Genomic DNA, 10,864 nt, shown 5'->3' on the forward strand with positions numbered 1-10,864 from the left:
ACGGATAGTTAGCTTCCTTTCGCCTTTAATTCGATTATATTACAGTTTGAATTTCGACACCCACTTACACAACATCTAACTAAAGGTCTTATAAAGCTAACAACGGTGTCCGATTTCAAGTTAATGAATATTTGTGAATTCCAGAGGAATTCTAAGAGGAGGCTAGCTAGCTCTCATTGATAAGCGCTACATCCAGCGCAGGCGCATCAATGAGACTCGCGGACAAGCGGCGTTTATTTCCCCAATCGTTTTGTTTAAATAACTCAACACATTATAATTACACACATTTAAAAGAGTAACTGGAACCTGTGGTAACAGATTGCTGGTGTAACAAGCTCGCTGACCGCACTCTCACTCACACATACCGGGCATTTAGCTAGCAGGAAGAGGGGAGCCGCAGGCCCTGGAGCCTCGTAGCCGCGGCGCTGCGTGGTCCATTAGCGGTGTTACCGGTGACTCTGCGCGGGTATGGCTGCCAGCCGTAACGGAGCTCACAGCAGGCCGGGCGGCGAGGCAACAACCCAGGCAGCACCGGCTGCTTAATTCCGACCCACAGTTGGACAAAATTTGCAATTAGCCATCCATTTTTGTAAAACGGCCCATATCTGAGCTTTACATAGTTGATTTCTCGCATAAAAAAGTTTCAGAAGTGAATTTTGTAATGGAATAGCAGAGATCGGCATGACCTAGCTAGATTCAGAAGACTACCTGATCTCAGGTCAGTTGTGTATGTAAATGTTAGGGCGTGACTGTTCTCTTAAGGTTCCGGATTTTGAGATGCTTACGCAAGCAACTCAGCTTTGTTGAGATTCGCCCGTTTTCAGCGGCAGTTTCAAAATATGAGATTTTCATAGTAAAGGGGTGTCAATGGGATTTTGAGCTTCTATGTATGTCCTTTTTGTATGTCCCGTCGTTATTCAACTATGACAGGGTAAAATCGGTTTTGCATTCTATCACCCCTTTAAAATAGAGCTACTCTTATGTGAACACTTCTATATGAAGGGTTAAGACATGCCTCTAAATTGAGCAACTTGGTATGAAAATCTTATATTTTGTCAGTACCTGGTGATATACATTTTATTAAATTTGAAATGACCTGTGACAGCTTCTAACAAGATTAGTGACAAACATGTTATTTCAGTTGGTGTGTTAGGAAATGTTAAAAGAACATTTCATTGTTTTATTTTATGCACCAACAACATAGGCAACTTTTGAATATACTTCTATTATTTGAGTGCTGCCCATATAATTTATTGGGAAGTGAGCTCATGTATAAATTTGAATTGGATTAATGTAAAGTTGTTAGTGCTGTTCTTAAAATGTTGTTAAAAATAAGCTTAGAACAATTGTGTGACTATTAGTGAAAATAGCCTGACATTAACATCAGTAAACTATTCTTGGATGTAGTTTGTAAACGCACCTTTTATCTATTTACACAAAAAGAAGGACAAGGTGTATAACGAGTGTCATTAGGAACATATGGGATGCATGAAAACAGTAGCAGTAATAATGTGAGAAAAGATAAGACAACTTCCACTCAGATATATCTTAGTCAAATGAAAAGTTTTTACATTGGTTAATTTGTTGTTTATAGTGTATCAGTAATCTGTTCATATTATTCTTTCTAAGTACAGATTCACGAATGGAAATCAGTTATTACAGCCCAATGATGGATCAGCATCTTTTGTCATTTATATAGAGGTTTAGAAATCTGATTTGAATTTCACTATTCTGCATAAGTTGCAGTGGTGTTACCTGTAGCCTGTAGGATTCTAACCTGTAGGGTTAAAAGGTAAAGTAACTTACAAAGACTCCAGAGTGGAGCTCTGCAATTCATTGAATTTTGATAGAGATTACAATTTTGGCTTATTAATTACAGAAACAATGTTAAGGGAGAGGAACGATTGTTCTGCACATTACATTTGCGAGTAGACTTGGTATGAAGAGTTTAGGATAAGTTTCACAGTTTAAGATGTTACGCTGATGTGTTGAGGTGTGAGTTTAAGTGAAAGTCTAAATTTATATCAGTCTAAATTTCAATGATGGCTTGCATTGAGCAATGAGAATTCAGTATTGACTAATATATGCATGGTTATAATTTTATGATGTGGCAAGGTGGCTACATTGCTTTATGTTAGTATATTGCTGTGTGTCATGTTACTTTTCGGCCTCAGTCCAGTTTATACAGGAATGTCAAGTAGATGAGGTTGAAAGAAGGGGTGTATAACATAAGGAGATCTATTACACCCACTATCTGTTAAATAAACAGTGAAGAGAGACAATGCACACTTTCGTAATCTTGAATCCTATCATTTGAGGATAAATCTAGGAGTATTGATGGAAAGATATCCATTTTTATTTGCTTTTGCTGTAATTTTCACATTTCTTTGAATATTGTTTAGGGTTTTTTATTTATCAAAGGGGGGAAATGGAATGTGATTCATGTGATTCATATGTGATTCATTCATATTATTTCTGATCCATTCATAGTAATTTTGATATTTTATTTGATGTTTTCTTTTATGTGTTGTTTTGCAAAGATACTGGTTGGTGTTTTCTTTTCTTCCAGAGCATATGGGGTAGTTACTTGGAATAAAATGGACTGGATAACTCTGAACAAGGAGATGTTCAGATTCCATCAACACTACACTGAAAGTTCAACACTGCGAAGGAGCTGCAGTGGATATATTCTTTGTGTCATATTCGTTTTGTATTAAAACTGTTTGAAGAAGAATGTTTTGTTGTGGGATACACATGGAGACCTCAGATGTTTTTTATGTTTTTCTTGTCGCTTAGGGACAGCGGGGTCTAGGTAAGGCGAGGTCCTTTTACAGATCCGATGATTTGATCAGTCTGAATTTGGACATTGTTTTGATTTTATTTTGATTTCTGAGGCTGCCATGTGTATTCGATTACACCAAGACATTACATGAATTGATAAAAAGATTTTAATTGATCTGGAGTGCCGAGGTGGTCGCCTGGGGCGGAGGGGCCGTGAGAGAATCTTCCTGTCTAGATTGATTGATGGATATTCAGAAAGAAGCTGCCAGACAGGTTTTTCGCTCTTACACTCCATAAAATGTTTGTTTACACTTCCTAGAAATTGTTCACACTCTATGGAAACTTGTGTTATTGCTAAGGTTATACTACAAGAAACATGATGAAATGGAAAGTGTTATTTTGTAACAACTTTTCGAGACTTAATTAGTCTCGAAGGGGGGAAATGAGGTATATTAACATCCTACTTTATTCTGATCATTCTATAACTTGTATTTAGGCCATATCTGAACTATCTATATGTAGCTAGAAGGGATGAACTTTAGCCTACATTCGTTGGACACTTCTCAGAAGACACATCTGGAAAAGTGTTATCAATGGGGCCCTCCAGGACAGAGCCAGTTGGCATGAAGCCATTGGTCAGTTATCGATCCCACCCCAATTCACGGAATATACACATGTGGTCCACACACAAAGAACTTTAGAGAGACTTTAGAGAATCTGAGAAGCGGTCCTCTCCGAGCTCTGCAGGGCTTGTACATGATGCTGATTTCCTGAATGTGAATAAACCTTTATAATCAAGAAACAGTGTCGGCGGATTCCTCTCCACATAGCATTACAGCATCGCTACCAATTACACCACACATGCTTGAAGTTTAGCTAACTGACCACTTTCGTCTGGCTTAATTGACAGATATAATTGGGTATCGTCTGCGTAACAGTGAAAGTTAATTGAGTGTTTCCTAATAATATTACCTAGAGGAAGCATATATAAGGAAAATAGAATTGGTCCAAGCACTGAGCCTTGAGGAACGCCATGGCTAACTTTAGCGTGCTTGGAGGGTTTATCGTTAATGTTAACAAATTGGCATCGCTCAGAGAAGTAGGACTTAAACCAGCTTAGTGCGATTCCTTTAATGCCAACTAAGTGCTCCAGTCTCTGTAACAGGATGGTATGGTCAATAGTGTCAAATGCAGCACTAAGATCTAGTAAAACAAGGATGGAGGCAAGTCCTTTGTCTGCAGCAGTTAGAAGGTCGTTAGTAATTTTCACCAGTGCCGTCTCTGTGCTATGATTCTTTCTAAATCCTGATTGAAAATCATCAAATAAACTATTGCTATGTAGAAAATCACATAACTGATTAGCAACCACCTTTTCAAGGATCTTGGATAGAAAGGGAAGGTTAGATATAGGTCTATAGTTTGCTAAGACCTCAGGATCGAGGGTGGGTTTTTTCAGAAGAGGTTTTATCACAGCTATTTTAAATGACTGCGGTACATAACCTGTTAATAAGGACATATTGATCATATCTAGTAATGAAGTGTTTACCACGGGTAACGCTTCTTTGAGTTGTCTCGTTGGGATGGGGTCTAAGAGACAGGTAGATGGCTTAGCTGAGGATATCTTTAACATTAATTGTTGGAGGTCTATAGGATAAAAGCAGTCTAATTATATGTCGGGACTAGTCGTTCTTTCTAGCGGTCCTGCATTTAAAGGTGAACTGTTAGAAGTTGAGGGCAAAAGGTGATGAATTTTATCTCTAATTGTTATAATTTAATCATTAAAGAAGCTCATGAAGTCATCACTACTCAGTGCTAGAGGAATAGATGGCTCAGTAGAGCTGTGGCTATCTGTCAGCCTGGCTACAGTGCTGAAAAGAAACCTTGGGTTGTTCTTATTTTCTTCTATTAGTGAGGAGTTCTTAGGGACCTTCCTATAGGTTTTGAGACTTTCTTGCCAATCCAAATGGGATTCTTCCACTTTGGTGGAGTGCCACTTACTTTCGAGGTTTCGCGAGATTTGTTTTAATTTGCGAGTTTGGGAGTTATACCAAGGTGCTAGTTTCCTTTGCTTTATCATCTTCTTTTTTAGGGGAGCAATACAGTCTAAGGTCATCCGTAGGCAAGTCGTAGCACCGTCTACAAATGTTTCAATTTGAGAGGGACTGAGGTTAACATAAAAGGTCCTCTGTTATGTTAAGGCTTGACATAGAGTCGAATGCTGTTGGAATATCTTCCTTAAATTTTATCTAATTTAGTATGGTCAGGTAGTAAGAATTCGAAAGTAATTAAAAACTGATCTGATAATACCGAATTCTGTGGAAATATTATTAAATCTTCAATTTCAATACCATATGCCAGCACAAGGTCGAGGGTGTGGTTAAAACAGTGCGTCACCTTGTGCACACTCTGACTGAAACCGATTGAATCTAGTAGTGAGTTGAAAGCAGTACTAAGGCTATCATTGTCAATGTCCACATGGATATTAAAATCACCTACAATAAGTACTTTGTCTGATTTAAGGACTAAACATGATAAAAACTCAGAGAATTCAGATAAAAATTCAGAATACGGACCTAGAGCCCTGTAAATAACAACGATTATAATTGGCTGTAATGTTTTCCATTTTGGATGTTGAAGATTAAGAACAAGACTTTCAAACGAGTTATAATTTAGTTTTGGTTTAGGATTAATTAACAGGCTTGAATCAAAGATGGCTGCAACTCCCCCTCCTCGGCCTGAGCCTCTAGGAATTTGAGTATTAATATGACTGGGAGGAGTGGAGACTAACAACTTCATTTAGACTAACATATTCTTCATGGCCCAGCCAGGTTTCAGTAAGACAAAATAAATCAATTTTATTATCTGATATCAAATCGTTTACCAATACTGCTTTAGAAGACAGAGATCTAATATTTAATAGTCCACATCTAATTTTCCTATTTTGTTCTATCGTTGCAGTCGTTTTAATTCCAATTAGGTTGTTAAGTATAGCGCATCTTTTGTTTACCTTTGGGGGACAGACACCATGCTTATTAGACTATGAGTGGGTGACTGCTCCAACGGAAGCACAGAGGGGCGCATTGCACTGCACCTCTGATTACTAACATCAAACTTGGGTTGTCTTGGTTTATGTCTGATAAACTCGGTCAGAGTTTTTGATATGAAAGCGGCTCCGTCCCAGGTGGGATGAATGCCATCTCTCTCAATCAGACCAGGCTTTCCCCAGAACGCCCCCCAGTTATTCACATAGCCCACATCGTTAGCTGGGCACCACCCACCGTAGGATGACCTACGGCTGTACATTTCATCGCTGGTCAGGTTTGGCAGGGGTCCAGAGAAAACTACAGAGTCCGACATTGTCTTTGCGTATGCACAAAGTGATTCAACATTCATTTTAGTGATCTCCGATTTACGACCATTACCACCTACTTGAAGTATGATCTTACTGTATTTACGGTTCTTTTTAGCCAGCAGCTTTAGCCAGCAGCCCCGGGGACACATATGACCGTAGGTGCTGTAGCTGCCGGGGCCGCCGGCTTCACATATCGCAGTATAGAGCTCCCAATAACCAGAATTGGCTTCTCAGCGGGTGTATCACTGAGTAGGGAGAAACTGTTGGAGAGGCGAAGATGCTCCGGTTTAGAGCGACCGTCATCATGTGCACTCCCTGGTTTAGATCTAACGCTACGCTTCCCTCGGACAGTCACCCACTCGCCCGGCTGCTCGGGGTCTGACGGGGTACCGCTAGCAGAATCTACAGAGGCTACAGTATGTTGGCCCGCATGAGCTACATGGCGCTGGCTAGCTACGGAAGCATATGATTCTGATTCCATGGTGCGGAGGCGTGCCTCAAACTCACTAAGCCTTGCCTCCAGAGCAGCGAATATACTACCTTTATTACATGTAGCGTTATCACTAAAGGAGGCAGAGGAATAGCTAAACATTTGACACACAGAGCAAGAGAGAGCAGGAGAGGGAGAGGAAGTAGCCATTGCTAATGACTAAGCTGAAGTAGCTAACAGCGTTTTAACAATTGTAAATTCAGCGAGTCAGTCGCTGTAAATGAAGCTAAATATAAGTGCTTGAGTAGAACAATTGTAATTCAAATGCAATCCAGGCAAATAGCTGCTAATTTAAACAATAAAGCAGAGTTGAGTAAGTTTTTGCTGGAGCAGCAAACTAGCGTTTGTAACACGGGAACACCGGAAGTGACACAATACGCTTACCTTACACGTCAGCACAATCAGCTGTTGAAAAGCTTATTCTGTACAGAACACATGTGTGGCTGATAGTGACATTTAGAAGTCAGAGAGACTAAATCTGTTCAGATTACAGATCATCTCCAGTCTGGCATTAGCATGCAGCTACTATAGTAAGCAGTTGACACGTAGATAACGGCTATTTAACCAAATACTACATTACCGGAAATGTTTCAGGGTAATGTGTGAATTGGGGAGAATTTAACAACACTAGCAGCCAAGGTTACATCTTATACTGCCGTTAGCATGCAGCTACATGGGACAATATTAACAACGCAGTAGCTAAAAAAAAACTCCAGTTTTTCCTACCTGGAGCAGATGACCAATCGGAGAAGGTCGGCTTAGAGATGCGTAACACTCTGAGAGTAGAAAAAACTGGTGGTACTGCAGTGTTTAGAACAGAAATCTTAAAGTTTTAGCCCACAGGGATTTCTTTAAAATATGTTTACCTCATTATTTGAATTGATTTGGCCACAATTAACATGAAAATCCGACATCATAACATTAAAGATATGACAGAAAAAATGGAAAAGCATAATACTTCCACTTTAATGATAAACTTATGTTGGAACTGTGCTGAGTCAAGTTTGAGTCACTCAATTGTTGTTTCATGTCATCTTTTTATTAAGTGTCTTTTCTCTCTCTCTATGTTATCTTCTATCATCTCTCCAGACTTTGTCAGGCTGGTGAATGGGACCAGTCTGTGCTCAGGCAGACTGGAGGTGAAGACTAGCCAGTCTACCCAGCGCTGGTCCTCAGTGTGTGAAGCTGACTTTGACCAGCAGGATGCAGAGGTGGTCTGTAGGGAGCTTGGCTGTGGGCTTCCTTCAGTCCTCCAGGGAGCGCTCTATGGAGAAATGGAGGCTCCAATGAGGACCAAAGTGTTCCATTGTGGAGGCCATGAGTCTGCTCTCCTGGACTGTAGAAGCTCAGGCTCAGATAGAAACACCTGCTCACCTGGAAAAGCTTTCAGACTCACTTGCTCAGGTAGAAGAGGAGCTGCAGCTTTGATTTGGCTAATTTATGTTCCAATGAAACTCACTTTGTTCTTTTGCTAATGACTCTTATTTTTCTGTTCAGAGCCTGTCAGATTGGTGGGAGGAGCCAGTCGCTGTGCAGGAACACTGGAGGTGAAACAGAATGGAGAATGGAGACCAGTGAGGTACTATTACTCTGACTCGACCCTGAAGATATCAGATACTGCCTGCAGAGAGTTGGACTATGGCTCTGCTGTTTCTGTAGGAGAGAGAAAAGAGTCCTCACACAGATCCGTGTGGGTTATCTGGTCTTACTGTGTCAAGTCTGAATCTGCTCTGAGGGAGTGTGCAGGAGCAAGTCAATTAGCCTTCATTCTTAATCTCACCTGCTCAGGTAAGCCCATCAGTGACATCATCTATCCTCTGTAACAGTAATGTACCAATGTTGACCTTATTCAACTTTAAAGGGGTGATAGAATGATTATATAGGGTATTTTACACTGTTCCTTAAGGTCTCCTAATGGGGTATGTACTGTAACATTGGTTGGGCTGAAAATTGCCTGAATGCTATTTTATTAGGCCCTTAACTACCCTGTGAATATCGCTCTATTTGGAACAAGAGCTTTTCTTCCAAATATGGTATGCTAATGAATATTCAGAATGAGCTACGCGCTGATTGGTTTGAGCAAACTACATAGAAACATATGGAAGACTCGGCAGCAGCCCTGCAAACACGTCCAGTTGGGGCCCACATGGGCCTCACTTGGGCTGGTTGGGCTTCAGTTGGGCATGGGCACAGAGTGGGCTTTGTTGTTGGGCCCCACATGGGCAGTAGATGGGCTAAACTAAGTGGGCTCCAGCTGGGCTCCACTCCTAATATTAAAAATTGATTATGTCCGACATGGATGCTATTTTTAACAATATTACAAATTTTATTAGGCTATTAAACTATTTAGAAGGGTAGCCATGGCAATTCAATAGTGGTCTTAAGCACTATTACGACTTTCAACAGACATGTTTGCTAACGGTTTCCCTAATGTTCAAACTCTAAAGTAAGCAGCACGCACTCTCCACTGTGAAGCACACATCTGGAAAGCTCCACCCCCATCACCGAGCAAACGAAGTCTGCCCAGCAACAACTTTGCCGCCTTTGAAAAGAAAAAAAAACGTTGCCGCCTTTTAGTAGTTTATTGTCTGCTGTCCGTTAAGGATTGCAAGCTCAAGACTGTGGACAAAAGGCAGGTAAGAATCCGCCTCTAACCAGGGGATGATTTTATTTTATTTTACTGCATGATGTTAACCAAAAGCTTTTTGGGATAGTATTAGTTAAGAGGACAGGAACTAGCTAGCTTTTAGTGAATGTGTCTACATTCACTAAAAGCTAGCTAATTCCTAGCTAGCTTTCGGCTAGTGAGGTAGCTAGCAAGCTATCTGTGTAGCTAGCTTTGGTAATTAAACCTGGTTTAAGTATGGCGTTGAACAGACAAGTTTAAGTCAATATCAAGCATATTTTGAGCTTATTTTGAGAGGTTGACTTAAAGATATTGTTTAGAAGGATTTGGTTGTGACGTTAGCAAGGCAGTCGAACAGGCATAGTTAGCAAGCTGTTAAAGTTGTAAAATGCCCATTTCTCCGCTTTTACCAGCTGGTGGCATTTTAATGTTTGCACTTGTTGCATTTACAGTTACAGTAAAAACACTGATCCATGTGAATGTTAGCAACGTTTTATCGGCTAGGGTTTCTATCCATTAATGTTCTCACTTCTACCGGGCTGAAGCTGAGGCTACCATTTTGTGTCTGCGTGCCATTTTCCTGTTGTGTGCTCGTTTCTTGTCTGTTGCCTTCCCGGTTTTCTCGAACGTGCCATAATGAGTACTGCTATATCATTGGGAGAGAAGGGACTTAGATATGTGGTGGGTGAATTAGGTGATGTTTGTCTCCAGCCATTAGCTAGTTCTTTTGTAATGGGCTACGTTACTTGCAGGAGACAAAATTAGACTTAAGGAAGTGAAGTGAGCACAGCGCGCACAAGACAGAAGTAGAGAGAGATGGTAGGCTAACTTTACATTTCAATATTCTTAAAAAAAAAATTCCTTTACGTCTTTTCCAGAAACAAATGTGATTTTAGCTGTGGTTGTACAAAAGGCCATCTATATCAGCAGTGATAGACCTTTTTCACTGCAGACGTGTTGACATGTCATTAGGAAAAGCACAGGTGTATTCAAAACCATTACCGATGGCTACATTCCTCTTAGGAGAGGTCCTGGTATCGGGCATGCTGACTCACTGAAATAGCTTACTGGGACTGTAGAGGTTTGAAATCTTGAGATATGCAATGGCTTACGCTAATAACCGTCTAACATTGTTCCAAGCAGCTAATCCCGTTTGCAATGTCCATTGCAACGCAGCAACACAGTCCAATAAATCCACTTTGGAAACGTTGTTGAAATAAAAGATGAAATCTCCGGTTTTTATTCCTTGGTTTCCGATTTACAAGAGGGAATGTGAGCTGACTAACACACTTATTGTAGTTGCTAATGAAACAAAAGGAAATTCTTAATAGAAATAGCTAGAAGTTAGCAGCTAACAGGTAAGAAAACCGTTCGCTTCCACAGCTCTCAAGATCTGAATCACAAATGAAAATCAACGTAACGTAGCCGGAGTTGGCCGGTTCTTAAAGAGGCAGTACATTATTTTACCAAGATGTACAAAATCCTATAAAAACATGAATTCTAGTATGCTTTTAACTTTTTATGTATTATTTAACATTTTAACCATTACATGAACTTCTAAATGAAATTACTTACTTCTTTAACATTAATTCTTATTCACATTGCTATGAATTGT

General features: G+C 40.2%; 1 long non-coding RNA gene across 1 annotated transcript; it reads right to left on the minus strand.

Moving 5' to 3' along the window:
* Positions 1-7,569: 7,569 nt before the first annotated feature.
* LOC120575408 lies at positions 7,570-8,459 on the minus strand. The gene is made up of 2 exons (XR_005641983.1): positions 7,998-8,459; positions 7,570-7,887 (listed from the first exon to the last, which is right to left on the minus strand). It is a non-coding gene; the product is annotated as an uncharacterized LOC120575408 (long non-coding RNA).
* Between the last annotated feature and the right edge of the window lie 2,405 nt (positions 8,460-10,864).

The sequence above is a fragment of the Perca fluviatilis genome, chromosome 15, assembly GCF_010015445.1.
Source record: "Perca fluviatilis chromosome 15, GENO_Pfluv_1.0, whole genome shotgun sequence".
NCBI classification, from domain to species: Eukaryota; Metazoa; Chordata; class Actinopteri; order Perciformes; family Percidae; genus Perca; species Perca fluviatilis.